The 25,794-nt window shown below is 39.1% G+C and overlaps 2 protein-coding genes and 1 long non-coding RNA gene across 5 annotated transcripts in view; 1 reads left to right on the top strand and 2 right to left on the bottom strand.

Moving 5' to 3' along the window:
• tmod2 (tropomodulin 2) overlaps positions 1 to 5,778 on the bottom strand; it is a 34,220-nt gene extending 28,442 nt beyond the window's left edge. For both annotated transcript variants that reach the window (XM_012958500.2, XM_012958503.2), the window contains exon 1: positions 5,694 to 5,778. The gene's annotated coding sequence lies outside the window, so the exon portion shown is untranslated. The remainder of the gene's footprint in view (positions 1 to 5,693) is intronic.
• An 11,243-nt stretch (positions 5,779 to 17,021) lies between these two features.
• tmod3 (tropomodulin 3) overlaps positions 17,022 to 25,794 on the top strand; it is a 32,668-nt gene continuing 23,895 nt past the window's right edge. Inside the window, exon 1 of one of the 2 annotated variants that reach the window (XM_012959063.3) lies at positions 17,022 to 17,132. The gene's annotated coding sequence lies outside the window, so the exon portion shown is untranslated. 2 annotated transcript variants of the gene reach the window in all.
• On the bottom strand, positions 20,765 to 24,330 carry LOC116409770. The gene is made up of 2 exons (XR_004222039.1): positions 23,892 to 24,330; positions 20,765 to 20,934 (listed from the first exon to the last, which is right to left on the bottom strand). It is a non-coding gene; the product is annotated as an uncharacterized LOC116409770 (long non-coding RNA).

Here is a 25,794-nt window from a genome sequence, read left to right as displayed (position 1 = left end):
AACATAAGCAGCTTTCTGTAGGCCTTTATGAGGCCCAAGCTTCTCAGTGACTCTCAAAACCTTTCCTAAATGTGTGTGCAGATAAGTAAACTCTATACTAACAGATTTTTAGGTTTCCTTTAAAAATTATCTTATAACCAGCTATTTAGTTCCTTCCTTGATTATATCAAGGTATTTTCTGTACCCTCAAAGTGCTTCTCTGTAATAAAATAGCAACACTTTCAGCTTCACAAAACTAAGCAGTATTCCCAGTGCACGGAACTGCATACAGTGATTGACATGGTCATCAGATAAATTATTTTGTCAACACAGTGTTATATCCAAAAAAGTCATGTTCACAGGAACACCAGGTCACTTTGACAAACACAAAAGTTGATGTTCTGCCAGTGTGTTCAATATTGGCCAGCTAAACCAACAATATCAGCCTGTGTGGATAGCTTTTACATGAAGCCAGTTAAGCTACTTTCACACAGCAAGAAAAATACTGTGCAAACACCCCACTGGTTGCTAACTGCACTCATGCGAGTCAAAGACAACCAAAGTACTGGTGTGTTAACAGAATGTTGAGTAGCCATTCCTATATCTGTCTGTGTTTACACCATTGAATTAAGTCTAAATGGACTTTATACTCCACCCAATCCACTCTAAGGGGGGAATTCACAAAAAGTTGTGATAATGGGACAAAATAAAGTGGAGATAAATTTGTTGTATTTTCCACCTTATTCGAAAACTTCTATCTCTAATGCTGTGAATTTGTTTTTTAAACTGGCAGTTTTCAGATCTTGTCTTTTAGATGACATTTTACTGATTTACATGAGCCTTGGAATAAGGATTTTGCATTTTATTTTTTGTCATTTCTTTAGGGGCATTTCCTGAAGGGAAAATATAATTTATAACCCTATCATATTTTCAGACTCTCTATTAAAATGTACAGTATATGATTATCCATGAAACTACAGATCAATACAATGACCAGTTAGCTGTATTCACAGTGAAGGTGATTAGGAGTGGTTAATAAGTAATAAGTAATAAAATGTGTTAGTGAAAGTTCTGAGCTATCAAATCTTTTCAACTTGCAAGATATATGGTAAACAGAGCATGTTAAGCTCAGCTGGAGTACTAATGGGTGACCAGAAGCCCTCTAGATGCTGTTAAACTACAACTAGAACTTACACTCATAGAACTTACAGGGAGCTTTCAGCAATTAGTGGGGTTCTGTGAATTTTAGTTCAAACCTCCAGATGCCTATGTCTGATTTAAACACTGTTAAGCAAGGCAGGGAGCCAAACAGATGTGTTATGTACATCTGGCCTCAAGCAGTTACTGTGTATCTAATGCAGGGGCTCTACTGTATTCCAATCAAAATCTGCTTTTGCATTGCTTTTGCATACATTGAGACTGAGTAAATCCTCTTTTGCCACTACAATTATGCTATTAACTTGCTAAAATGGCTGAAAGTTTGTTTACATTGCATTGTATTGACCAAGGTATTAATTCCAATGCAATGAAAGGGCTAAAGAATGCATTTAAATGAGGCTCAGGAAAGGATGTGGCGAACCAAAAAGTTGGCATTAGGAATAGCTGCAATCTGTAAACACATTTTTAAATTCCCATCTTATTGATTTGTCTTGGAACAGTCACTAAACTAAAGTAATACATTAGTGCTTGAAAGCATCATTAGTGTATGTTATGACCTTTAAGGATTGTCAATCTGGAACTGACTATACTCAACATTATATTTGCATCTGCAAGGCCCCAGGTTATCCACCACTGTTCTGTATGGCCTCAAAGGTCCCAAAGTCACACACATCACATCCACCCACCTGTAGCCAGACCACAGAGGCAACTGTGTAGGAAGGACATATTCTAGACTGCTATACCAGCAGGGAACCCTTTAAAGGACAATGAAAGGTTAATATAAATGAAAAGAAAGTCTAAAGGCATTCTTTTTCAGTACTTACTGCATATCTAAATTCCCAGATCCCTGCTTGCTTCTCTGAGATATGGTGCTGGCAGCCTACAGCAGTGTGAAGACTACAGTGACATCACTGAAATCTCTCTCCCCTTCCTGTAGGTGCCAGCGGCAGCCTTCCTATTCTCTGAGCATGTGTGTAACTTGATCCTGTCTCCTGTTCTGAGCTACACATGCCCACCAGCCAATCAGAAGCGGATCTGGCAGAGGGGAGGGGGGGAGGGAATGAAACACATGTGCAGTATGAAGCAAGGAGGGAAAGGAAGGGAGAATACCTTTTTAGAGATGGCTGCCTGTTCTAGAAAATGTGTAAGTAAGTGTGTAAGTAAGTAAGTGTGACTGAGTAAATATTTGATTAGGTGAGCCAAAAGTGTGGTGTTTTTACTAAACAATAGGAGGACTATTGGGCAGTATGCTTTTTAAATTTTGAGTTGCATTCTCCTTTAAGGCAGTGATCCCCAACCAGTGGCTTGTGAGCAACATGTTGCTCCCCAACCCCTTGGATGTTGCTCCCAGTGGCCTCAAAGCAGGTGCTTATTTTTGAATTTCTGGTTAGGAGAAGTTTTGATTGCATAAAACCCAGTGTAATTGCCAAACAGAGCCTTCTGTAGGCTGCCAGTTAACATATGGGCTATAAAATAGCAAATTATAGCTCTAATTGGCACCTCCAAGAACATTTTTTATGCTTGTGTTGCTCTCCAAAACCTTTTCAATTTGAATGTGGCTCACAGGTATAAAAGGTTGGGGACCCCTGGGGATCCCTGGGTTAATAAGTCTTGTATTAAAGTGGTTTCAGATGGAAATTTCCTAAAATAATAAAGCCAAATTGGCCAAAATTATACATATATTTTTATTTATATATCCACAATACGGGCAGCATAGGATCCTGATTATGACAAAAAGAAGGTGAAACAAGACATTTAAAAGCAACCAATTGCACAGCTTTGGGCAAAAGCAAAGCACTCTATTTCTTCGTTGAAGTGCATGCCAATAGATTGTGTGAAAATCCCAAAGAGAGGAGGAAATGTAATTTGGTTGTTATTGCAAAATAGGCCTTTTGGACTCACAAATTGGGATGTGTTGCACCAAGGGGACTTAACACCTCGCTGCAACTGAACTGTTTTTTGACAGAAAAGTGATGCCTATAAGGATGTATATTAGAATCTTATAATGTATACCCAAGTACATACGTTAGTGATGTTATACAACTTAGGGGAATGTATTATATGTTATACAAAGTAAGGGAATGTTGGATATTTAGGAATTAATGGGTTAACATTATCGGAGACCTTAGACTTTTGATACAAGAGATAATGTATGGTTACAATTGGTATTAAACTTAACTGTTTTAACAAAATTGCACTTTAGATTACTCACAGAGATGAAGGATTTTTTACAATGTTGCACTATTAAATTATTCACCGAAATGGAGGTATTTTTAACATTGTTGCACTTTGGATTATATTGGGATACTAAATGTATGTAATAGATCTAGTGAGAATAACTAGTGCACTTACCTATTAGAAAAATATTGATTGATAACACTTACATGATACAAGAAGGCAATGTCAGGGGTTAATGGTCACTAGGGGTTAATGATCACTAGGGGTTAATGGTCACTAGGGGTTAATGGTCACTAGGGGTTAATGTGCATATGATGTCACTGGCTCTCCCTGGATTCATGGGAGGAGGTTATTTTAACTGAGATGTTGTATGTATTTGTATCTTGAAAAAGGTCCCAAAAGGGACCGAAACATCGGTTGTACATGCAATTATAATGCACTAATATTAATTTGAACCACAAGACCCTTGGAGCTAGTTGTGTTTTATTCGGTATATATATATTTATTTATTTTGAGACTCTGTTTTTTTTAATACACAGTCCCTATGCATCCAATCTGACTCTAGCTCCTGCAAACTAAACTAATTCTGGAGTGAGACAGTCTCCTGATTATGATTCTGTGTCAGGCACTATATGTAAATGTAATATTTTTGCACCTCCAAATACCCTTCGCCATTGTGTACAAATTAAATACATAAGGAGTGCAAAAAGTCTGCACAGTCACTGTTCATTCTAGGACCCTCCAACTAGTGTTCATCTGCAGGGGATGCTGGGAGATGTAGTTTAATGACTGCTCTAGTAAGTACTGGCATAAATGAGGTATTATAATAAAGTTTTACTTTTTTTTATTGTTGTTAATATCATAAGTATCGCAAGTAAAATCTACTCAATTTAAAGGAGAAGGAAAGGCTAATAAAGAGTTAATCTGAAGCTGCAGGCATACCTTCAGTTCTCTCAATAGTGCCCTTAAGTCTCCCCATATTTCTCCTGTTCAGATGATCAGAAGACTCATAGGAAAAAAAACGTTGAGCTCTGTAAAGAAAGTTCCCATAATGCCTTGCTCCTGCACCAAGACCAAGCCCGGTCTACATGCTCAATTTGTAAGACTATGTGGAAGCTTCCTGCTGATTGGCTCAGATCACACATTCCTAATGGGGGGGGGAGTTTTTAGCATTCTTGATGGAGGGGGGAGCAGGAGAGGAGCGAGCTGCATATCTCTGACACAGGAAAACAAAGAGACAACAAATCCTGTTTCTTTTGACAGAGGACTCAGTGCAGCATTTCCTTGAGTGCTTGTGGTTGTATTTACATAGACCTTTCTGATAAAGCTTACTTAGTTTTTCCCTTCCTTCTCCTTTAATTTACACCAGGGTGAGGATTCCTTGTGTAGATACTAACTGACTTTGAAGGTTGATGTAGGACAGGACTGAACTACACTGCTTATATATATGTTACTGGTCTATTGACATTTTCAACTCAGTATTGGTATTATTAGCAAATGATAGGAAGTCTTATTTCCCTAACAGAGATAATAAATGAATATTTCTTATGCACAGCAGTGTGATGAGATGAGCAGTCTGCCTTTCTTACATATTTTCCATGCAGGGCTGTCGGCTGCATCAACAGCAGAACTGAAACCCCACCCTCCAACAGCACCCAGCACCCACTAGCACAGGTATCACAGTATCACACACCACTGGTCTCCCTCTTGCACCTACAAGCACCCAAACAAATAAATCCTTTAGAATTCTGGAAATTCCCAATGGGGGGATATCCAACATGCAGCTCCACATATGAAACTTTACCATCTTACTGACAGGTGGAAGACCCAGATTGAATAACCCTGCCCAGTATTAAAATGCCACTAGATTCACACGTTAGCCAAGTAACATATATAGCACATATAACAGATCTCCCAGTACCCCAGTTATGGCCATTCCCTATAACATCCCCCATGTCATAATTCTCCAAGCATGAAAAATATTCTCGTTATCACACAGCTCTCTTGTTTTTAAATGAATCTCCTGTTATATCAGAGACCCGGCATCTTTATTCTCCTTTACTGATATTAGCCAATATATACATGCATTAGCAACATGCCAGCTCTCCTCGTTATCTAAAGATCTGCAGCCCCCCTGCTCCGCTATGTGCCCAGAGATTGCCACTAGCCCTCATTATATCCTACATATCACCCATGCAGCAGCACCATGGCCAGTAGAACGCTACTCTGATGGCCAGCTGCTCCCGCGTAGAATAAACAATGATAATTCAAGAACACAAATATTTGTAGGTTCACTGATGGCAAGGGGTTTAATGGCATTATTTATTCTACACTCGCAAACAGCAATTAAAGGCAATGAAAGAATCGTTTTTACCCACCTATGCTCCCTCTTCTGATTCCCTTTCAGTGAAAGAGATCCAGCCTGCCTAGGTACCGTATCACCCCGCCTATGCAACAGGGGGCGCAATCGGCAACTAAGTGGTTTACAACTAGACCCCGGAGACATGTTGAGTGACAAGCACCAAGTGGCCATGTTTGTTAAGGGCACAGCGGTATGATGAAACGTGAGACGCATGCGCATATCTGCGGTTTAGCCTTCTATGTAGGGTTTGGAGCAGGTCTATAAAGCGTGTGCGAACTAAGGTGTCTTCGCATACGCTTTAAAGGGGTAGTTCATCCCTTTATGTGTAAATGGTTATAGCAACTTTTCAATTTGTTGTTTTTTTTAATATATATTTTGTGCTTCTGATTCTTTCTAGCATTCAAATGTGAGTCACTGACCCCAGCAGCTACAAAACATTGCTCTGTGTGGCTACAATTTTATAATAATTATTATATTAACGTTCTAGTCTGGCCCTCTTATTTATAGTCTGTTATTCAAACCACTGCCTGGTTGCTAGGGTAATTCCATGGCATTCAACCTTTAGTGAATGTAACATAACTTGGGCCATGTTAGTGCATCGCTGAAAATTTTCCCTGGTACATATAGAAGCACAAGAACAGAAATACTGGAAGAAGAAGGAAAATTACTGATGGATAGTGACAAAAAGCTGGAGGGAAAAATGGCATGAGACAAGAAAGGAGAGAGCAAGCACAGTGCTTTGCATCTTATCTACATTAGTAATATACATGGGTATGGGAATTTGTATTTATTTTAAATGCTTTAATATGAATTAATGACTATAATCATGAGTCTGAGCTCAATTGTTCATACCGTGCTAGTCACAGACTCTACTTACCAGAGGCACAGTAGCTTTGATGCTGTTACGCCCTTCTGCCTAATTAGAGCAGTCTTGTGCTTCCTTGTTAGCAATTTGGGGCCCTGTTTATTGGGGTGTATAAGGTAGACAAGGCTGAATGGCACTGTGTAACAGGGTTTTTGAGAAGGATTTCAGAAGCAAAAAGTGGCAGAGAGCTAGTGTTAAAGGCTGGAAGTGCTGCTACTAGTCTGCCTGTAAAAGTCTGAAGTAGGGCTATGATGCACAAAGTCAGATTAAATGTTGATCTAGTATGATATTATGTTATACACTAGGCTCCCATCAGAAACCGATTCACCTTTAGGGTTCATCACACAAGCAATATTTGCAGCCCTCTGTAACATACTGGCCCACGATGGGGCTGTCTACAGTTGTGCACTATGTAACCCCGTTCACCAAATGGTTGGTAATAGGATATTTATACAATATCTCATTATTAATCAATTTGCAATTGGTCTTCATGTTTTATAGTTTATTTTAATGTTTGCCTTTGTCTTCTGTATCTTTCCTGCATGCAGTTTAAAATGCTATCTGGTTGTTGGGGTTTGCTGACCCCAGGACCTATAAAACTATTGCTTACTGAGGCTACAATTTTATTATTATTTATTTTCATTATTTATATTGTTTGTTCAGGCCCTCATCTAATATCATAACCAGTTGCTAATTGTCTTGGAATGTCTCTTTCTAAATTAAATCTAAGTATCATTTAAAGGTGAACTACCACTTAAAACATGGTGAGTGGCTAAGCTAGGATTCTGTGAGTGATAGTTGGGTTTATTTACTAGACTGCAATATTCTTTTGTAGTTTAAGGGCCTGTGTTATGTCCAGGTTACAGTTGTTACAGCATATTTTGATGCTCGCATTATAAACAACGTAAGTGGCTCAGCCAGGAGTAAAAATTAAAATAAATAAAATTAAAATAAAATCTGGGATCAGTATTTAGCAAGGGTGGTCCTAAAAGTGCCCATACATGATTATAGTCTTCTTCAGAGGAATGTTCGGATATTGATCATACATTTAAATGCAACAATCTAACTGCTTTAGCGACATCGCCAAGCGAGCGGATCTGAAGGTGTATGGGCACCTTTAGTCTTACCCTTATCTTTACGTAGCTACACTTTATGGTAAATAAGATTTTCAAAGCCTGCAAAAAATGAACACATATATAAATACATCAATGCATAGGTAAGATAAAGAATTTCATAACAAAGGTTTCAAACTCCAATCGTCATTTAAGACCATCCGGTAATAATGTATTGAGTTTTTTTTATCCATTAACCTTCATGCTTTATATGTATGCATAATTGGTGGTTTTCTGATTTTAATAAGTTTTTTCACAGTTTATTGTGTATAAAGGAAGGATCATTCAAGAACTTTTTATACAGACTTTTTAATTTGGCACTAATAATTTGAATTAAAGAAACCCTATGGTGATCTAAGGAAATTTGGATGGACATTTTCAAGCACCAATTGATGGACACAGGGGGTGGGGCTATGGCTTCAAATGTTCACTCTGTTGTTAAATTATTCACACAGAAAAGGGCATGGTATAACCCGAAACATGTTGTGTGCAGTGGTTCATGTAAATATATGCTAAAGCAGTTAATCTGCGTGAAGGTGCTCTCCATTGGGGATTGATGCATCCTGTTTGTGAGCAGTAAGGCTGAGAATTTGAACACTCATACTTGGAAACTAAAACTAACATTTAGGATACATCGTAAAAATAAAATCAGAGGATGTTCTGACCATAATAATTGTACGAAAGTGATGTCCCAGAAATGCATTGTAGGTCACCCAAGGATACCATTAGATACACAATACGTGCACAGATTTGATCTTTGTCTGGCCATTTTTTAACCTGTCCGATCGACTAAAAGACCGATTGCTATGGTACAAACAAAAATTATTGAGACGAGAACCATATGTTTTATATTGCTGTGTGTATGGCCAACTTAAGGCTCAGCTGCCACAGGGGGCCTTGCATTAATACTCTCAGCCCATCAAGCCCTGGATGCCCGAGTCATGGAAAATTAAACACAACTTTCTTCTAGCCTGGTCATACACTGGCCAATCCCATATGGAATCTAACCAGCCTGGTCATACACTGGCCAATCCCATATGGAATCTAACCAGCCTGGTCATACACTGGCCAATCCCATATGGAATCTAACCAGCCTGGTCATACACTGGCCAATCCCATATGGAATCTAACCAGCCTGGTCATACACTGGCCAATCCCATATGGAATCTAACCAGCCTGGTCATACACTGGCCAATCCCATATGGAATCTAACCAGCCTGGTCATACACTGGCCAATTCCATATGGAATCTAACCAGCCTGGTCATACACTGGCCAATCCCGTATGGAATCTAACCAGCCTGGTCATACACTGGCCAATCCCATATGGAATATAAACAGCCTGGTCATACACTGGCCAATCCCATATGGAACCTAACCAATCAGCCCATAGGTGTATTGGGCATAAACTGAATTGAGGGCCATACATCCTGTGGCTGCTTTTCTTTTGTTACATCCTTTTGTTTGGGCCCTACATTCTGTCTTTTTTAACTTTTTAATCTGCAGGTATATAATAAATCTTCAAACCCAATAAACTGACCAATATATATGCTACATACATGCCATCATACATGTACTGAAAACCATACAAAACTTTGTCAACTTAAATTAATGGTCAACTTAAATTAATGCCCCAGTTAATATCTCCATGCCTACCCATGATCACAAAACCCTTCTTATTGGTTTTGGATTAAAGTTAATTAAAGGAGAAGGAAAGGCTAATAAAGAGTTAATTCCAAGCTGCAGGCATACCTTCAGTTGTCTTAATAGTGCCCTTAAGTCTCCCCATATTTCTCCTGTTCAGATGATCAGAAGCCAAACAAGAAGAAAAAACGCTGAGCTGTGTAAAGAAAGTTCCCATAATGCCTTACTCCTGCACCAAGAGCAAGACCAGTGTACATGCTCAGTTAGTTAGACTATGGGGCAGATTTATGAAAATGTGAGTTTAGAGCTTAATACATAAAAACTCACCCAAATTCTATTCATTCCTATGGGATTTTTAGAAGATTATTTTTAAGTAGGTGAAAGTTAGAACTCACTATTTGATAAATACGCTTCTAAAAATCCCTTAGAAATGAATAGAATATGGGTGAGTTTTTATGTATTAAGCTCCAAACTCACATTTTGATAAATCTGCCCCTATGAGTCAGCTTTCTGCTGATTGGCTCAGATCACACATTCCTAAGGGGGGGAGGGAGTTCTTATCATTTTTTAGGGAGGGGGCAACAGGAGAGGAGAGAGCTGTGTGTCACTGGCAGAGGAAAACAGACACAACAAATCTTTTGACAGAGAACTCAGTGCAGTTTTTCTGTGAGTGCTTATGGCTGTATTTACATAGACCTTTCTGATAAAGCTTACTTAGTTTTTACCTTTCTTTCTCCTTTAATTAGTTTAAAAAAGTCCCCAAACATAGCAGGAATAAATCAAAGGTATAGTATGCATCTCAATATTCTATACCACTTTAGTGAATTCAATAGTAATTCTGAAATATTTGTAACTGTCTAGTATCCTCTGGTTTAGTGGCATGACTAACCGTCGCTGCCCCCCGCAAAATAATCATTGGAGGTATTCATTCCGGCATACAATCCGAAATAATCATTGGAGGTATTCATGACAGTTTTAGAATTATGGTGCCCAGAGATTGCCATAATTACCCCCCCACTCAGGATCACGTGCATATGCGTCCATTTATCTCACATTTAGCGCTAATGTTTTCTCAACGACCTGTCCCCAGTGCTCCGTATGTGAGCAAAGTTTAGGTGCATCTTGTACTTGTAATTCACATGATCAACACCCATGATTGATGTCACATATTGGCATAATTGATCTTATCACCAATAATAATGTGGGGGTGTTAATCCTTTGTTAAAATGCTATACCCAAAGTGAAGAAAGTTTAGTATGGTACATATCTACAGAAGTTTGCTTTTATATAACTGTGATTTGGTTTACTTGTGTTTTTTTTTTTCGCTTTAATTGTTACATGTGGGGGAACACCGCCCCCCCCCCCCCCCCCCGTTCGTGGTTGCATTTTTATTTAGACTGTAGCCAATTACACAGGAAAAGCTCCAAAAGCACCATAGAAATTTAACTAATTACAAGGGAGGCTGTGCTCAGTGATTGGCTGCAATCCAAATACATTTTAAAGTACAAAATTATCAGGATGAAAATTGGTTTTGTTTTTCTTTGTGTTCTTTCAAATGTTGACAGGAAATTCCTGGAAAAAAATAATCCAATTCAAATGTTTCTATTTCCTTTCCCAATTTTAAAGTTATTGAAGTTTTAGCCTCCAGGAGAAATGCTTTCCGAACCGCATCCAACAAAGACAAAATGTTTTAGATTTATCATTCACAGCTGTGCTGTGATTATTCTGTCAGATTCTTCCACTGAGACCCTAGATATTACACTCTTGTGTAATAAAGCCTGAGAATAAACAGTGATGTAACATTGCCAAGAGGGTTAAAAAAAAAGTACTTTCAGACACATCTAGGGCTTACCAACTGTGTTTGTGTTCTAATTACCAAATAGTACCAAAGGTCATACAATTTGTTCATGTGTTCTCATGATTATATTTATAGTGTCCCTGATGGATGATAAAACAAGCATTCCGGCACAGAGGAAATTCCATGCAAGACCATTATCATGAATTATTAATTGGAAATGTAGAAAAGTGGACACTCTTAAATGTTAAAGGGCCAGTATACCACTCTTTTCAACATTATTTATTTTGCCTATTGTTTTAATTGGGAAATATTTTTTTTTTGTGCCAAACAGGGCAAAATCTGAAACTGAAATTAAAGTTACATTTTACTTCTCGTCCTGCCAAGCAAGGTAAAAAAATAAATCAGTCAACATCGAGAAGCCTTATAATTGTTGTTTGAAAGGATAACAGGCTGCAGCTCAGAAATGGGAGGGGTTTTTATTATTAGTGGATTGGTGATTTGTTTTTACCTTGCTTGGCAGGACAAGAATTAGAGTGTGACTTTTCTGTCATCTTAAGATTTTTTGCTGTTTAGAGCAAGAAATAACAAAATCATATTTTAGTTGAAGCAAAAAAAAAAATAATTGTCAACACAAGCCCTATACACGCATAATGTTGGATAGAAGGGTATAGTGCCACTTTAAATATGGATGAGAGTAGGTATATCCGGACAAAACCTGATTTCCCAGACTTGCCAGATGAACACTGAACCAAATGGCCACTGCAGGTCATAGAGCACCAGCAACATAGGTGACTAAGGTAACAGAAAATTTGCCTTACAAAATCAAAATGAAAAGTCATAAGTCTGTGTCATATTTTTTTATTACTGTCTGCATCCCAAATGCAGTCTGTGGCAGGGTGGCTGGGGTTGTTCTACAGCTGCAGTTGGGAATACTCAGTTTATATGATATTTGTGTTTCACTGAAGCAAAAACCATTTTGTGTTTTGTTAATGACTATACTTGTCAGAGTGGCTTTAATTGTGACACATGACCATACCGTTAAATGTTTGTTCAAGCTATTGGCTTGTTTCTTTTTGGTTAGGGGCTGCTGCTATCTTGCATTGCCCTAGGCCCCTACTTCTCTAACCCCAACCCAGTGCAGTGTAATTGTCTGTGTGTATTTTTAACAGCAGGAAAATGGACTCTCCCTTGCTAGGCTTTTTTTTTGTTGGGCAATCATGTCATCATCTTTCATAAACTGGCATTTATTCAACTATAGGTTGGTGGTATTATTGTTAAGATGCACCAGCTTTGGTTGGTGTAAAATTAAAATTCCGATAGGTTCACACATAGTTTTGTATTCTTATTGCAGAAACCAATTTGTCACAATTTCCCCTGTTGATCCAGAAGCCAAATGTTTTTTCTGGTACTTTTAAGTTTTTAAGACACTGCAAATTCCTTGCAAATGAAGACTGCAAGCTGGGGCAGAAAGGTTAACCTGCACCAAAACCTGCAGTCCCCCTCTCTTAAAAAATCACATACTTGTGCCTTGTTATTCAGAACAAGCAAATATTATTATAATATATTTTATTAATACAAAGTGCCCAAAATAGTGCCTGTGTAGTTCCTAACATGCCATGCATTCCATTGGCACTGGTCATTTTTTTCTGTTGTTTGTTTTCTCAGTGGTATACCTTTCCAGCGGTTGTCTTCCCTTACAATGATATGTCTGTCTGTCCTTTGGCCTGTTTACCTGTACAGCAGTATGTTTCTCCCATAGTATGTCCCTCCACCTGATTGCCATTCCAGGAATATGTGACTCTATTGATGTTTCCTCTGTTTATCTTTATCAAACAGTATATCTATCCCTCCAGATGTAGCATTAGTGGCACTACCTCCACGCCACGGAGCACTGCCCCAAAACATGGCCACACCTATGAAAAGCCACTCCTTTAAACAATATAAACATACTCTAGCTCAAGGTCTTATATCAGTTAGTATACAGCTGCTACTAGATATCTTGATAGTTCTGGGTCACCAGTTTAATCTTATATAGTTTCACCCATTTTTCCTTATGTTGCAGGCCCTCCTCATTGATATTTATTGGGGTCATACCTGCTGTTGTCTCATAAACTAATCTGTGCTTTCTTGAGAGTACAGTGGATTAGGGAATCTGCAGTAAAGGCAGAAGGTATAAACAGTATCTACATTTTTTCAGGAAAGGCTATCATTAGATGCTAGGCCTTGTGTTGAGTGACCGAGATTGCAGTATTGATTGTATGCTGGATTCATTTCCTTTAAATGCCTCTTGGTGAGCATGCTAGCTTCTGGAAAGCCTTGGATGAAGTAGTAAACCTATTTACTGAAGAGCTCTTTACTGAACAGCTGTGAACACAATGATATACTGGTTTTAAGCATAGTAATGTCATAAATGCATGATGTGGAATATAAAAGAAATGATGAATGTTACGTAAAATGTATACAATGCAAAAGATCTTTTGGTGTGTGCAAGGCAAGATTTGCATTGGGGTGGCCTAAGCAACCGGATTTTATTCTAATTAGGTATACAGAATGTTCCTTGAATACTTTTTTAAAATATTGGACAAGGAGTTTTTATTAAACAGCAATAGCTTAGTATTTTTTGTACCTAGATGGCAGTGTCCTGTAACAAGCTATGACATATTACAAAACATTGTGTTAATACAGCATTTCATTGAGACCTATCATCCTTTAACAGGATTGAGGAACTGAGCATCTGGAGTGATCAGATAATCTGTATTCCACATAGAAGTTGTAGACTATTATAATTTATGGCATCCTGTGCATGCAATATAGTGACAGGATATTGAGATACATTTTTCATAAACACCACATTTCTCTGGTAGTCATTCTACATTGCAAATTGTGACTGTAGGTGCCCTATGATGTTTTAAATCCAGAGTAGAAGTTGACTTTGAACAAACTATTGTAGGGACCCATAGGGTTAAGCTCCCTATGGCTTTAAACCCTACCTCTTCACATCTTTATTATTATTGGGCAGAAGCCCTTGTACTTGAGTTACAGTTATAAAGCTATTCCTTATAGGTCTGGTCTGGTTGTACACACCCCCTGCAGACTGATAAAGTGTGTGGCAGGAGGGTGTGACTTCCTCTTTGGCTGCCGGATTGCTACCTAGTGTACCTATCCATTGAGCCTGGGTGCAGAAACAGGCCCCAGTAAAGCCATACCATCTAAACAAAAGGAAAAGTAAGGACAGGGTATTTAACGTCATAGCACTTTCTAGGAAAGTGGGTCAGTCAGAAATTACATAGAAAGAGCAGCTCATTTGCTCCATCCAGGAGAGAGAGTAAAGGAGTAGTCTCCTAACAGGCTTACTTGTCTTAGATTAGGGACACAGAAGTGCCAGGGACATAGGCCAGCAATTAACCCTGCCCAACCTCTTTATGAGAAGGGATAAACCGGTGAGCTTGCCTCCAGTCACTCTGTTGGCTGTCTTACCCTGCCCAACCTCTTGATGAGTAGGGATAAACTGGAAGGTACCATACTTCTACTGCTTAATCTGCTTTAACATCAATTGTATTGCTGCATACCTCATCTGAGTGATTATTGATATCCCTGCATTTCTACCTTTGTCTTGGACAAATAAACAGTTCCATTGTTTGCAAGAGCTCTATCATCATCTATCTAATATATCATCAATTACACTACACAGTGGCAGTGGGAGGTATAGTTTAACAACATCCTCCAGTAGTTACTACCATATAGCGGAGGCCCATCCTGATGTATGAGAGTCACATGTAACCCTTGCTCTACTACTAGCCTGGTTTTGGTCCATATATAGCCAAAATAGTGTTACACTATGTTCCCCAGATGTTTATTATTATTATTTACAGTTTATAGCACTGACATAGCACAGATATAATATATCATTTAGATCACCCCCTGCTGCAGTGGAACTTACAATCTAAAGTCCCTATCACTTCACATATGATATTTAGGTTTATCTTCTATTAATCTTATTATATGAGTGTGGAAGGAAACCAGAGTGTCCAGAGGAAACCCATACAGGTCTCAGGAGAACATACAAAGTCATTTTTAGATACAAGTAACAGAACTTAGTACCCCAGGTCTTGATAAATTTACACTTTCCTCTTTAGAAATCCACAACTGATTTATTACTGAGTATTTTACAGGATTACAGCTGTTGGATCTACAGATTTGGCTATAGTTGAAGCATAGTTGGTTTAGCATTGACCTCTACATTTTTGCTACACACAAGAACACAGCACGCTTGTAGGCAGTAATCCCCTCTTGATTACTTCAACCACACTAAGAAACACAAGAGTGCAGGGAGTTGTAACACACACAATGTTTATTCTAATTTTGTACATGCCTCCAGAATAGGCAAAGCACTCTTTACACAGAAGCAGCAGATGTTAATTACACCAAGCAGGTAACACACTTCTGTACACAGTTTGTTCCAAGTAATCACACACACCGCCCTTCCCTCTGTTCGTTCACCCCTTCCACCTTCACCCTCCAGTACCTCTCCTCAGGGGGACTCCACACTCCCTATCACAGGGCTTAGCCCAATCGTACCAGACTTGTCAGGTGCTCTTGGGTCCCTCTGAACAACCCGGCATCAGCTTGAAGCACACCAGGGTCCTCAATACACCCTGAACTAAACACTTCGGCCCACCAAGGTGTTTCCCTTCTCTTCCTTGTGGGCAGGCACTAATGCTTCAACTAAAACTACTTAACCTTGCCCAATACTACTAAACACTGCAATTACCCAAAAGATAACTAAAATGATCCCACACTAACTTTGGTGAACCCTTTCACCCCTCTTACAGACTTAGATTTGTAAAATGTAAGAAGAGACAATTCATTGGTGATAATCCCACCACAGCAGTACCTATAGTAGCAGAGAAGATAAAAGTCTGTGGCAAGGGACTCTGGTTATGGAAGAGTAGGCATTTTAGGGAAACATGGAGACAGTTTACACAAAGCTTTTTAAACCTGCAACACTATTGCACTGATATTATTCAGAGTGTGTATGGTAGGTAACAAGGTGGCCGATATCGGCAAAAGCCTTGGATATCATTTGTCTCATCAATAGGACAGGCCTGATAATTTTGATGGCACCCAAACACTGGCTGTACATTAAAGGAATACTGTTATGGGAAAGCTTATTTTGAAATTGCATATGGGGCTAGCCACATGGATGGCATTGCAGGGAGATTAGTCGCCTGCGAAACAAATAGAGTTTTGTCACAGTGCGACTAATCTCCCCGTGTGTCATGGCCCTAAAGGTTATCCATATTTCAGAGTAAATTAAAATAAAAAACCTTGTGTGAAGTGGTTAAAATGAATTTCATGGCAGTGTGCAGTATGCAACAATGCTTAGGTGCTATAGGCTATTTAGTGGTCAGCAAGGTTTTGAATGCATAGCTTTTGCACCCTAATGTCAACTGCCAACCCAATGCCCATCTAATGTTGTTTTTTAACTCCCACATCCTACTGACAGCTAAATCCTTTTGGGGGACTTATGGAAGTTGACATTCATCTATAGCACAACAGCCACGGGTTAGACAATTATACATTCCTGGTGTTCCATAACAGTAAAGTTGGGCCTGATTGCAATATAAATCATCTGCAATTAATGCATTAATAGCGAAATTACACTATATTTTCTACATAATTATTTTTATTAGATACCATTACTCATATAACAAAGCAGAGTTATTGTCTCAGCCTTCCTACCTCCTTGTGACACCTTATTAAGACAGTGGCGTAACCTGCATTACCTTTCCTTTATCTGAGATCAGCCCTACTAAGCCAATCCCTAAGGTCACTGCATCTGTCACACACATTCCAGCGGAGTGACTCTACACACACACACACACACACTACAAGTCCCAGGTGCCCTTGCGCGCTGCGGCCAGGGAGTGGCTGCGCATGAGCAGTGAGCAGCCGGAGGAAGCCTGAGTACTGTGCTTGCATCGCCTGGCGGGTTCGGGCGGCTTCCTGGCGCTTCTCCTGCGGCACATAGTAGCGAGGTAAGAGTATGAAATATCTGCAAGAGCGTTACAGCCATTGAGTTGGGATTGTGTTTAGGGCCCGGGATCGTGTAATCGTTATTTATATGTTTTAGTAACAAACAAGTTGCTCCCTTACTTTTCCAGGAAGTGTGCAGTCAAGGGGAGCAGTCACCCTCTCGCCTCATACAGAATGGATGTGCCTTTATGCTCTCCTCTGGCCGCTTCCCATATCATATGTGGCACAATTATACGTTATAGCAAACCTGAACCTCAGCTTGTAACTTGTGTTGAACTACAATTATCAGCATCCGCCTTCAAGCAGCTGTCAGTGCAAGTTCTGGGTGTTATAGATCAGCATTAGATCAATAGTTTCTGGGGGCATAGGTTGTTTTAGTTACAGCGTTAGATGGGCTTTTGCAGCAGAAATGGCCGGATACCTAGTTGTTGCACTACAAATCCCAGGATTCCCTGACAGCTTCTTAACAGCAGCGGCTTAGTGGCAAGTGTTTGAGCCTCAGTGTTTATGGCCAAGGTGACTATTGCTGCTTAAACAGCGGACGAGCAGTAGGTGCTGTTCAGTGGGGCGTGGGTGCAATATTCCCATAGCAATGGCAGGTTTCCACTCTCCCATTCACCTCTTGATAACCTTCAGGGTTCCTGAGATTTTCAGGTACTTAGGGTGCAGAATCATTGGTAAGTGGAACATGTCTGGGTGCTGGGTGCACCTGCTGTTTTGCTTTTTCATGGGTGGGATGAGATTTGCAGTGATGTGAAGTGTGGGCGACACACCCGTAATTGTTAAAGAGATTCCTTCTCAGTGTTTTTCCCTAAAATGTTTATTTGGTTTCCATGCCGCACCTCTCAGCCTATGGGAGCCACAGATGTCGGACCTAAATACCTGGTGCTGTTGCCAAAATACAGCTTGCAGCCAAAGTGTAGCTGGGGTAGTAGGGTTGCCACCTTGTCTTATCAGACATCTTATTCCTGCTGTCTTTCTTCCCTATCAATAGCTGCTCATTGGTGGTTGCTGTGGGATTTATTTTAGTACTGTAGTGCATAGGCTGTTTTCTGGCTGAATTGTGCTGTATTCTTTTGGGTACATCTCAGCTGCGTGGCTTACAGTAGTCTGTTTGTTAAACAGGAAGGCATGTATGTTTTAGCAATCACTTGGAAAATTGTGCCAAAGAAATAATTATTTCAGGAGCTCAGCGGCCAGTGCTAACTTGCACGGTTCCACTTACTCTATATTTTCCACATTAAATATGAACCTAATCCAGGAGATAACAGAAGTCATTTCCCTGTTGACATTTTTTCTTTAAAGTCTTTGCCAATTATGTCATGTATTGTTGTCATCGTCCATGTTTTATTGCTTGGGGCAATCACAAGCAAGTGTCTTCTCCTGGTCTGGGTGTGTATGGGTGTGTGTATTATAAATATTGTGGGCACTGTGCATATTTCACAAAATGTTATGCGGTAATCTCTCTTATCGGTCTCTTCCTACCATTACACAACCCAATTTCTTTTTAAAACAACCACTGCATGTTACATATAATATGTATACATATAGAAATGGCAGGCCATACAAAGGCCAAGCATACTTTGTGCAGAATCCTAAATTCTGTATTTGGTGCATCCTTACCCATATAAAGGTGATCTAAGTGATTCAGTGAACAATTTTGCTCCATGGGTGGAAATGTAAAATTGTTTGTGGATGTTTCAGTCAGTCCATTGATCCAGCATAGAAGAAAGACGCTAATTACCTAAACACTGGAAAGGATTTTGCGGCTTTTGCACCCATCTGAAAGCATTTTATAAGGTGGGTGTTGAACCTAATCTGTCTAAACCCTCTAATCCAGCCCAGGGGTTCAAGTCCTATGATGCTATTATACTTATTACAGAATATTTTGCTTTATGTCCATGTTAACTCACAGGACATAAGACAGGAAGGTGTGGTGTCTTTTTCAGAGCTGAGCAGAAAACCCCTGCTTGTATCTGTAAGGGCCACTACACATGTATCAGTTAACTGATCCTGTTCTTTTCTGTTGTGTCTCTACCCACAACACTGTGCTGAACTGCCAAACGCGTTTGAGATGCAACATACAGCATTAACTGTGTTTAGTGGTGCAGTAGGTACAGGCACAATAGAAAAGAACAGGCTCTGTTAACTCATTCATTCCCATGGAACACATAAAAAAGCCAGTGCACAGGAACGCAAGAGTAAACGCCCACGCATAAGGGCTCTTATTGCCCTGCAAAGCAAGATCTTGCCTGAGGCAAATAGCATGCCCTTTGCAGAGGACTAATGACTTGAGAAGACTATTGTATTCGTCTGGCAACTCCAATACCTGCTGACCAGGGTCCCAATACAAATGTAAATGCAGCACTAAATGAGATCCTCGATGATATTTAGGACAAACGTGTGTAAACCATTGTCTACTCACAAATCATGAGACATCTGCCACCTTTTATTCACTTGAAAGGGAAACATGTAACAACACTGGTACAAGTGTACTGGCAATTCTCAGGCTAAAAAGAGCCAATAGTAACACTGCCATACATTTTCAAGTAAATGGGAGGCGGTAGTGATGAACACTTCTAGCAGACTGGAATGTACTAACGGAGAATAAGCCGCTTGTTCCATCAGACATATCCTTGGATATGTTCACTGGGTACATTTATAGGTGTGTGGTTTGGGCTTGCCAAAATGTCTGTTATCTCTCATCACTGACATAAGTAGGATTTGTTATGAGTATTACTCACGAGTCACTGGTGTGTGTTTATGGCAATACTAGCTGTGCAGGGTGACTTATAGGTTGCTAGCAGGACTGTCTGTAGAAAAAAAGTTTGTATGTTTTTTGAATGGAGCGACTTGAGCCCATCTGGCATTGGCACACACAGCAATTTCAAGCAGTTTGCCCACCAAATTTTTAGCCTTAACCTAATTATGCATCTTCTTGTCAAGTGATTCTTGCCTGAAAACACTGGGAAATTTTCCTTTAAAATATTGCATTATTGTCCTCTAAGGCAGAGCTGTCAAGGGCTTTAATATATAGTTGCTAGTGGCACAACCTTAGGCAGTGGCACACTGCATGATTAAGGCCATTTAACAACCAAGCATTTAATAGTTTGGCAGACTGGCGGCAAAATGCCCAGAATAATTCTCTTTTGATTTTAGTTGTGTAAAAGTTATAGTTATATTGCCTGTTCTCATTGCCCATACAGCTCCTTTTGGAAACTGAGGGGTTACTAAACCTTGTGCTCCCTCTGAACTCCACTCCTGCTGACTGGTGTATTTAAGAGGCTGTGGGACACAATGAGGAATTCCATAGCGTTTATTTACTACAGATCTTAATTACTAAGTGACCTCATCCTGCTGCTCTGGAATGTTTTGGCTTCTTCTGTAAAATCAAATCATGGGGCCCGATAAAGATTTCCACCATAGCTTGTGGTGCAAGCTGTATCATTGCACAAGATACAATATACAGCAATGAGCAGGATAGCATGCCAGAGGAACAAATAATGCTATACGCTAGCAGGGCCTGCCAACTTAACTTTGTGTATTGTGTCATTTTAGGCAGGCTGACGTTTTTGATGCAACATACAACTATACAGTACAACTTTCCTTAAATACAAATTAGCACTTAAACATATTTACATAGCTATTTTTTATTTGTCCTTTATTTTACAGAATGTAAGTCTGAAATATTTGACACAGAGAGAACCATGCAGAAAATGTTATGGACGCCCCAAGTAATGGTTGTAATTCTGACATGCAGCTGCAAATTCTGCTTGTCATTCACAAGTGAAATCTCTGTCATGCCTATAAAAAAAAAAAAAAAATATATATATATATATATATATATATATATATATATATATATATATTATACATTATACATTATACATATTCATGATTTTTTTTTTTATGCACTTGCTCTTAAAAGCACAATTTGTTTAACCTTTTTTGTTGTCTGGTTCTGACTCTTGAAACAGTACAGAGAACTAACTGCTACTTTGTTATTTTATTCCAAGAGTCAGAGCCAAGAGTGCAGAGAATAGAAAGGGGCAGACAGATACTGGTTTCATTTGCAATTACATTTACAAATAACTTTAAATACAGTCAAACCCTGAGTTTACATACCTGCATTTAAGTTCTTTTTTTTACAATTCTGTTGCATTTCTATGGCTACATATGCCATACATTTGACATACATTATGCCATAGTTCTTTTCTTCATTTTCCTTTAAAACTTGTTTATACCATGTAAATGTTATTTTCGTGAAACATTTTGTTGAATTTTAACATTTTTTTTGCAGTTCACCCCAAATCTACAGTCAAACCTTGATTTACATTACCCATTTTACTTTTTTCAGCATTTTACATTTTTTTAGATTGAGGTTAAAACTTAGAAAAAGCAATGCTGTGGAGCTGTGATTATGCTTTATACTCTGGCTTTATTAAAGAGTCTTAAGCATGATTGTAAGTTGGAGTGGACACTTGTTGTGGTGCTAACAAATGGTGATTTTGTTTGAAGGATTCTTTTATTTTATCAATTATCTCTAAACATAATATCTATAATATATATATAATATCTGTAATACAATCTATATGTATCAGTACTATGAGCACCAGTTGCCTTTGAAGTTATTTTAAGGGTGTGCCTGGGAATTGCCATAGTCACGCCTAATGAAAGCCAAAACATCCGAACTCATACTATTTCTATGCATTTGACATCTCAGTCTCTATTCCCCTTAATCCTTGAGTTAACCTGTGCAGGTGCATCACATCATTCATTCTGAAATAACGGACACCATGATCAGGGTTCCAGAATGCCGTCAGCCTTCATTCCTAGGAGCAGCTGGAAATCTTTCACCTTACACTGGGAGTGGTTCAGGAATGTGCTGAATGGGTTTACTCCCTTTTTCAAGTCTCTTTTCCCCCTCTAAATCATTTAGTGGCCTTTAACCTAAAAGAGCTAAGGACATGTAATACACCAAAGAAAAATGAAGACCATTTCTAATTTTCTTGCAGGGGTGTGAGGACTTTATGAATTCATTCTGAGGTATTTTAATCAGGTTGGAAATGCAAGTCTGGCTTTCTAGTAACTTTCAGTGACTGATTAGGCTGTCTTATGCTGTGGTGTAATTAAGATTTCTGTAAGGGTTATGGATTATATGCATTACTCCATATTCACAGTACAACGTAAAGTAAAATTAGACTGTATATAAATCATTCATGCAAATACAGAGAGATGCCAAAAGGCCCTGCTTGAGATCTTCCAGATCAGCCATCAGCATTTTATTATTCATTTTGACTTTGTTTTTTTTAATATATTTAGGGAAGCCAAATCATCTTTTTACTTATTCCTGCTAGCTTCTGTGAGGGTGTCACTAGTGTTGCTTGCAGTTTTAACGTTGCCTCAGTGACCATTGTCTCTCGTGTTGGCTTTACACAACTTTTTTATGGCTTTCTAAAGCCCACCCTTCAGAAAGGACATGTCTTCTGTCCAGTAGATATGAGATGGCTTTGGGTTTTATCAAAACATATGTGTAGAGAAAGAGAGTGATGATAAAACTAAGGAAGCCTTAGCAAAATGTGGCCTTTTAAATGCTGGTCTTTTAATAATGTATTTGCTGTTAAAATTTATTGGGATATATAAAGGCTCTCTGAAGAAGTGAGGAAACTTATAAAACATAAAGCAGCAGGCTATGGGCTTTTATACACATGATGCAGCTGAAAGGGAAATGCCTTTATCCAGAATTATGTTTAACACATGTTACTTTTTCCTCTACCTTGTTTGCCTACAATGTAGTAGCATGGTAGTGCCATGAATTGAGCTTAATCATGCAGATTACATTTTGTAAATTGCCATATTAGTATTAATATGGCAATGGCAGTATTAATAGTAGTATTGATACCCATACTACATGGATATAGGTGGTGTTGGGATGGGAAATGCATACCAGTAATTGTACCAAACTTTGTTTTGTATAGTAATGGTATATGCACGGCCATCTTAATGCGTAAGAACCATTTCCTAGACTCACGATGTAATGCAACTCCTTCCTCAATGTGTTCCATTGTGAAGCAATGGATTCTGGAACTTGAAGTCACTTCCCCACTATGAAAGAACTTTAAGTCCCAGAATCCATTATTTCACAATGGAACAAAATGTGTGAGGGATTGGATCACTCAGTGGAGTTCTGGTCATTTTATTAGACATCTGCCCACTCCAGCCTTTATAGATGACATTTTTGCGAACTTACTATACTGAAAACATTTTTTATTTTGCTCAGTCTATCTATTTTGCTCATTTTCCTTTTTACACTGAACTGCTCCTTTAAGGTATGGTGATCTAAATTATTGAAAGATTCTGGAGAAGGAAAGCCTTGGGGGTGCCAAAATGTTAGGCACCCCCAAGTGACTCAAGTTAGAAGAGAACAGCACCAGCCTGGGGTAACAGTGAGTGCTTCCTTCTTCCGCGTTGGCACACTGCGCATGCGCATTAGAGTGAAAAGCCGAACTTTAACAACAGTCGGCTTTTCACTCTACTGTGCATGCGCCAGCCCAGGGAATTTGCCACGGAAGAAGAAAGCGCTCGCTACAGGTACCCCGGGCTGGTGCTGTTCTCTCCTAACAGGAGCACCAGCCCGGGGTACAGGGGTAAGCGATTTAAGTCACTTGGGGGTGCCTAACATTTTGGCACCCCCAAGTGACTTAATCTTTCCTTGTCCTTTAACCAGAAAACCCAAGCATTTCAGATAATAGATTTCATACCTGTACATGCGATGGGGTAGTGCTGTTACAGACTTTTTGAAGGGAAGAGGTTATTCAGGTGTTTTCAGGCATGTTGTTCCAGGACTGGGGTGCAGGAAAGCCACTTGCTATTTTCTGTAACATTGTTTAAACTGATTTCAATGGACTTAGAGTGATGAACATCATTCAAAAACATCTTACTTTGGTGTCTGCATACTTTGCATTGTTTTGCATGTTTTTGTTTTGGGAGTGTACAGATGGTTAAGGAAAGGTAGTTTGGCAACTGTATCCTTTTCTATTGTAGAAGCTGTAAAAAGAAACAAAAGCAATATGAGAGGTATGAATGAACTGGGAACATATGTAAATGGGTATTCTACTGACCACTCAGTGTTTTATATGGCTTTTATGCGTTTATCCACAGGCCAAAAATCTGCCACATGTGGCATAAGCCTAAACCTTAGCTATATATGTGGCATGTTTAGTTCAGACTACCATCAACTTGAAGCTGCACAATCACGAGAACTGATAGTGAAGTCATTTTACTGCATATGGTCATATTTTTACCATTGACCTTAGAATGTGAACTGCTAGCCATAGATAATTTGTCATTCATGTCACTTCCTATAAATAAGCCATCATTTTGTCAAGCTTGCCATTAAGGAGGGAGGAATAGAATGTGCTGGAAACTTTTGACATAATATTCGGGAAGCAGATGACAAAATTCTCAGGAGAAATGCAAGGACAAATTTCTCTATCATGTAAGCGGAGGTGGGTGGGGAAAAATGCTCTAAGCCCTAAATTCCACTGCAGAACACAGCATAAAGTATTGCTTTTAGTACAAGAGAAAAGCTCATTTTAGTTTAGTTTGTTATTTAGCATAGGCCTCTGTTACTTCTTGAAAAAATAGAACCAGCAAAGTAAAATCATTTTTTAGTATTTGACATATCTGACATGAAACCTCTGCAGTTTAATAGTGTTATTCAACACCAAATAATGGCCCAGTTATTTTATATCCTCCCATACATTCACAACCGCATTATATTTAAGTGTGATGTCATGTAAATGAGTGTGGGCAGGTTTGGCAAACTGGTAATAATAATAATTATTTAAAAAGCGGATTTTAGCAAAATCTTTACCACAGAGAAATGCTAAAGGCTCATTTATCTGTAGTATAACAACCAATGATTGTACTGGAAAAAGGGCCACGCACGCTATGCTATTATCTAAAGTCTAACATTGACAGGAGAAAGAGTGGGAGAGTAACTGATACAGACACTGAATCATAGATCACACCCTGATCCCACAGTTGTCCTGACATGCATGCACTCCCGGCATGTTCTGGCAAGCACCTCTCCCTGACATTGTTTCATGCCAGGCTATATCCAAGGATCCATTGTCAATTAACAAGCTGACTTGACTAATCAGATACTCTGTTTGTGCATGTACCGTATATGTGTCTCTATATATACAGTCATTTATGGGAATTACTTTGCAGTACGTGTTTTATATTTTTTTATGTGTTTTTTTGCACTTTTCCTGTTACTGAAAAAATGCATTTTGGTTAAAAGGGCAACAGCACTTTGGACTGTTCTGAGCATTTTCTATCCCAGTTATAACTCTGGGGCTTTTTCCCTGCCCATGGATCTACAAAACACCAAAGTGACAAATTGTGCTCTTGTCCTGTAATGTCTTACATGGGAATATTTGCCTGGGGGAGGACCCTATAAATGTACAGATTTACTCAGCCAGGAGTGAGTATGTTTTACTATAACTTGCTCTTTGAGGTGCGTTTGTGCGTAATGTGCAAAAAGGAAAGCCCTTGGGCCCTCACTACCAATATCTCAAAAGACAGTGATGTTGACTGTTTGACTGCAAACAGCGTCCCAAACGTGTGGAGACCTCCCTCATAGTAACATAGTAAGTA

This window comes from Xenopus tropicalis, chromosome 3, assembly GCF_000004195.4.
Source record: "Xenopus tropicalis strain Nigerian chromosome 3, UCB_Xtro_10.0, whole genome shotgun sequence".
NCBI classification, from domain to species: Eukaryota; Metazoa; Chordata; class Amphibia; order Anura; family Pipidae; genus Xenopus; species Xenopus tropicalis.
This window is presented reverse-complemented; position numbering and strand designations above follow the sequence as displayed.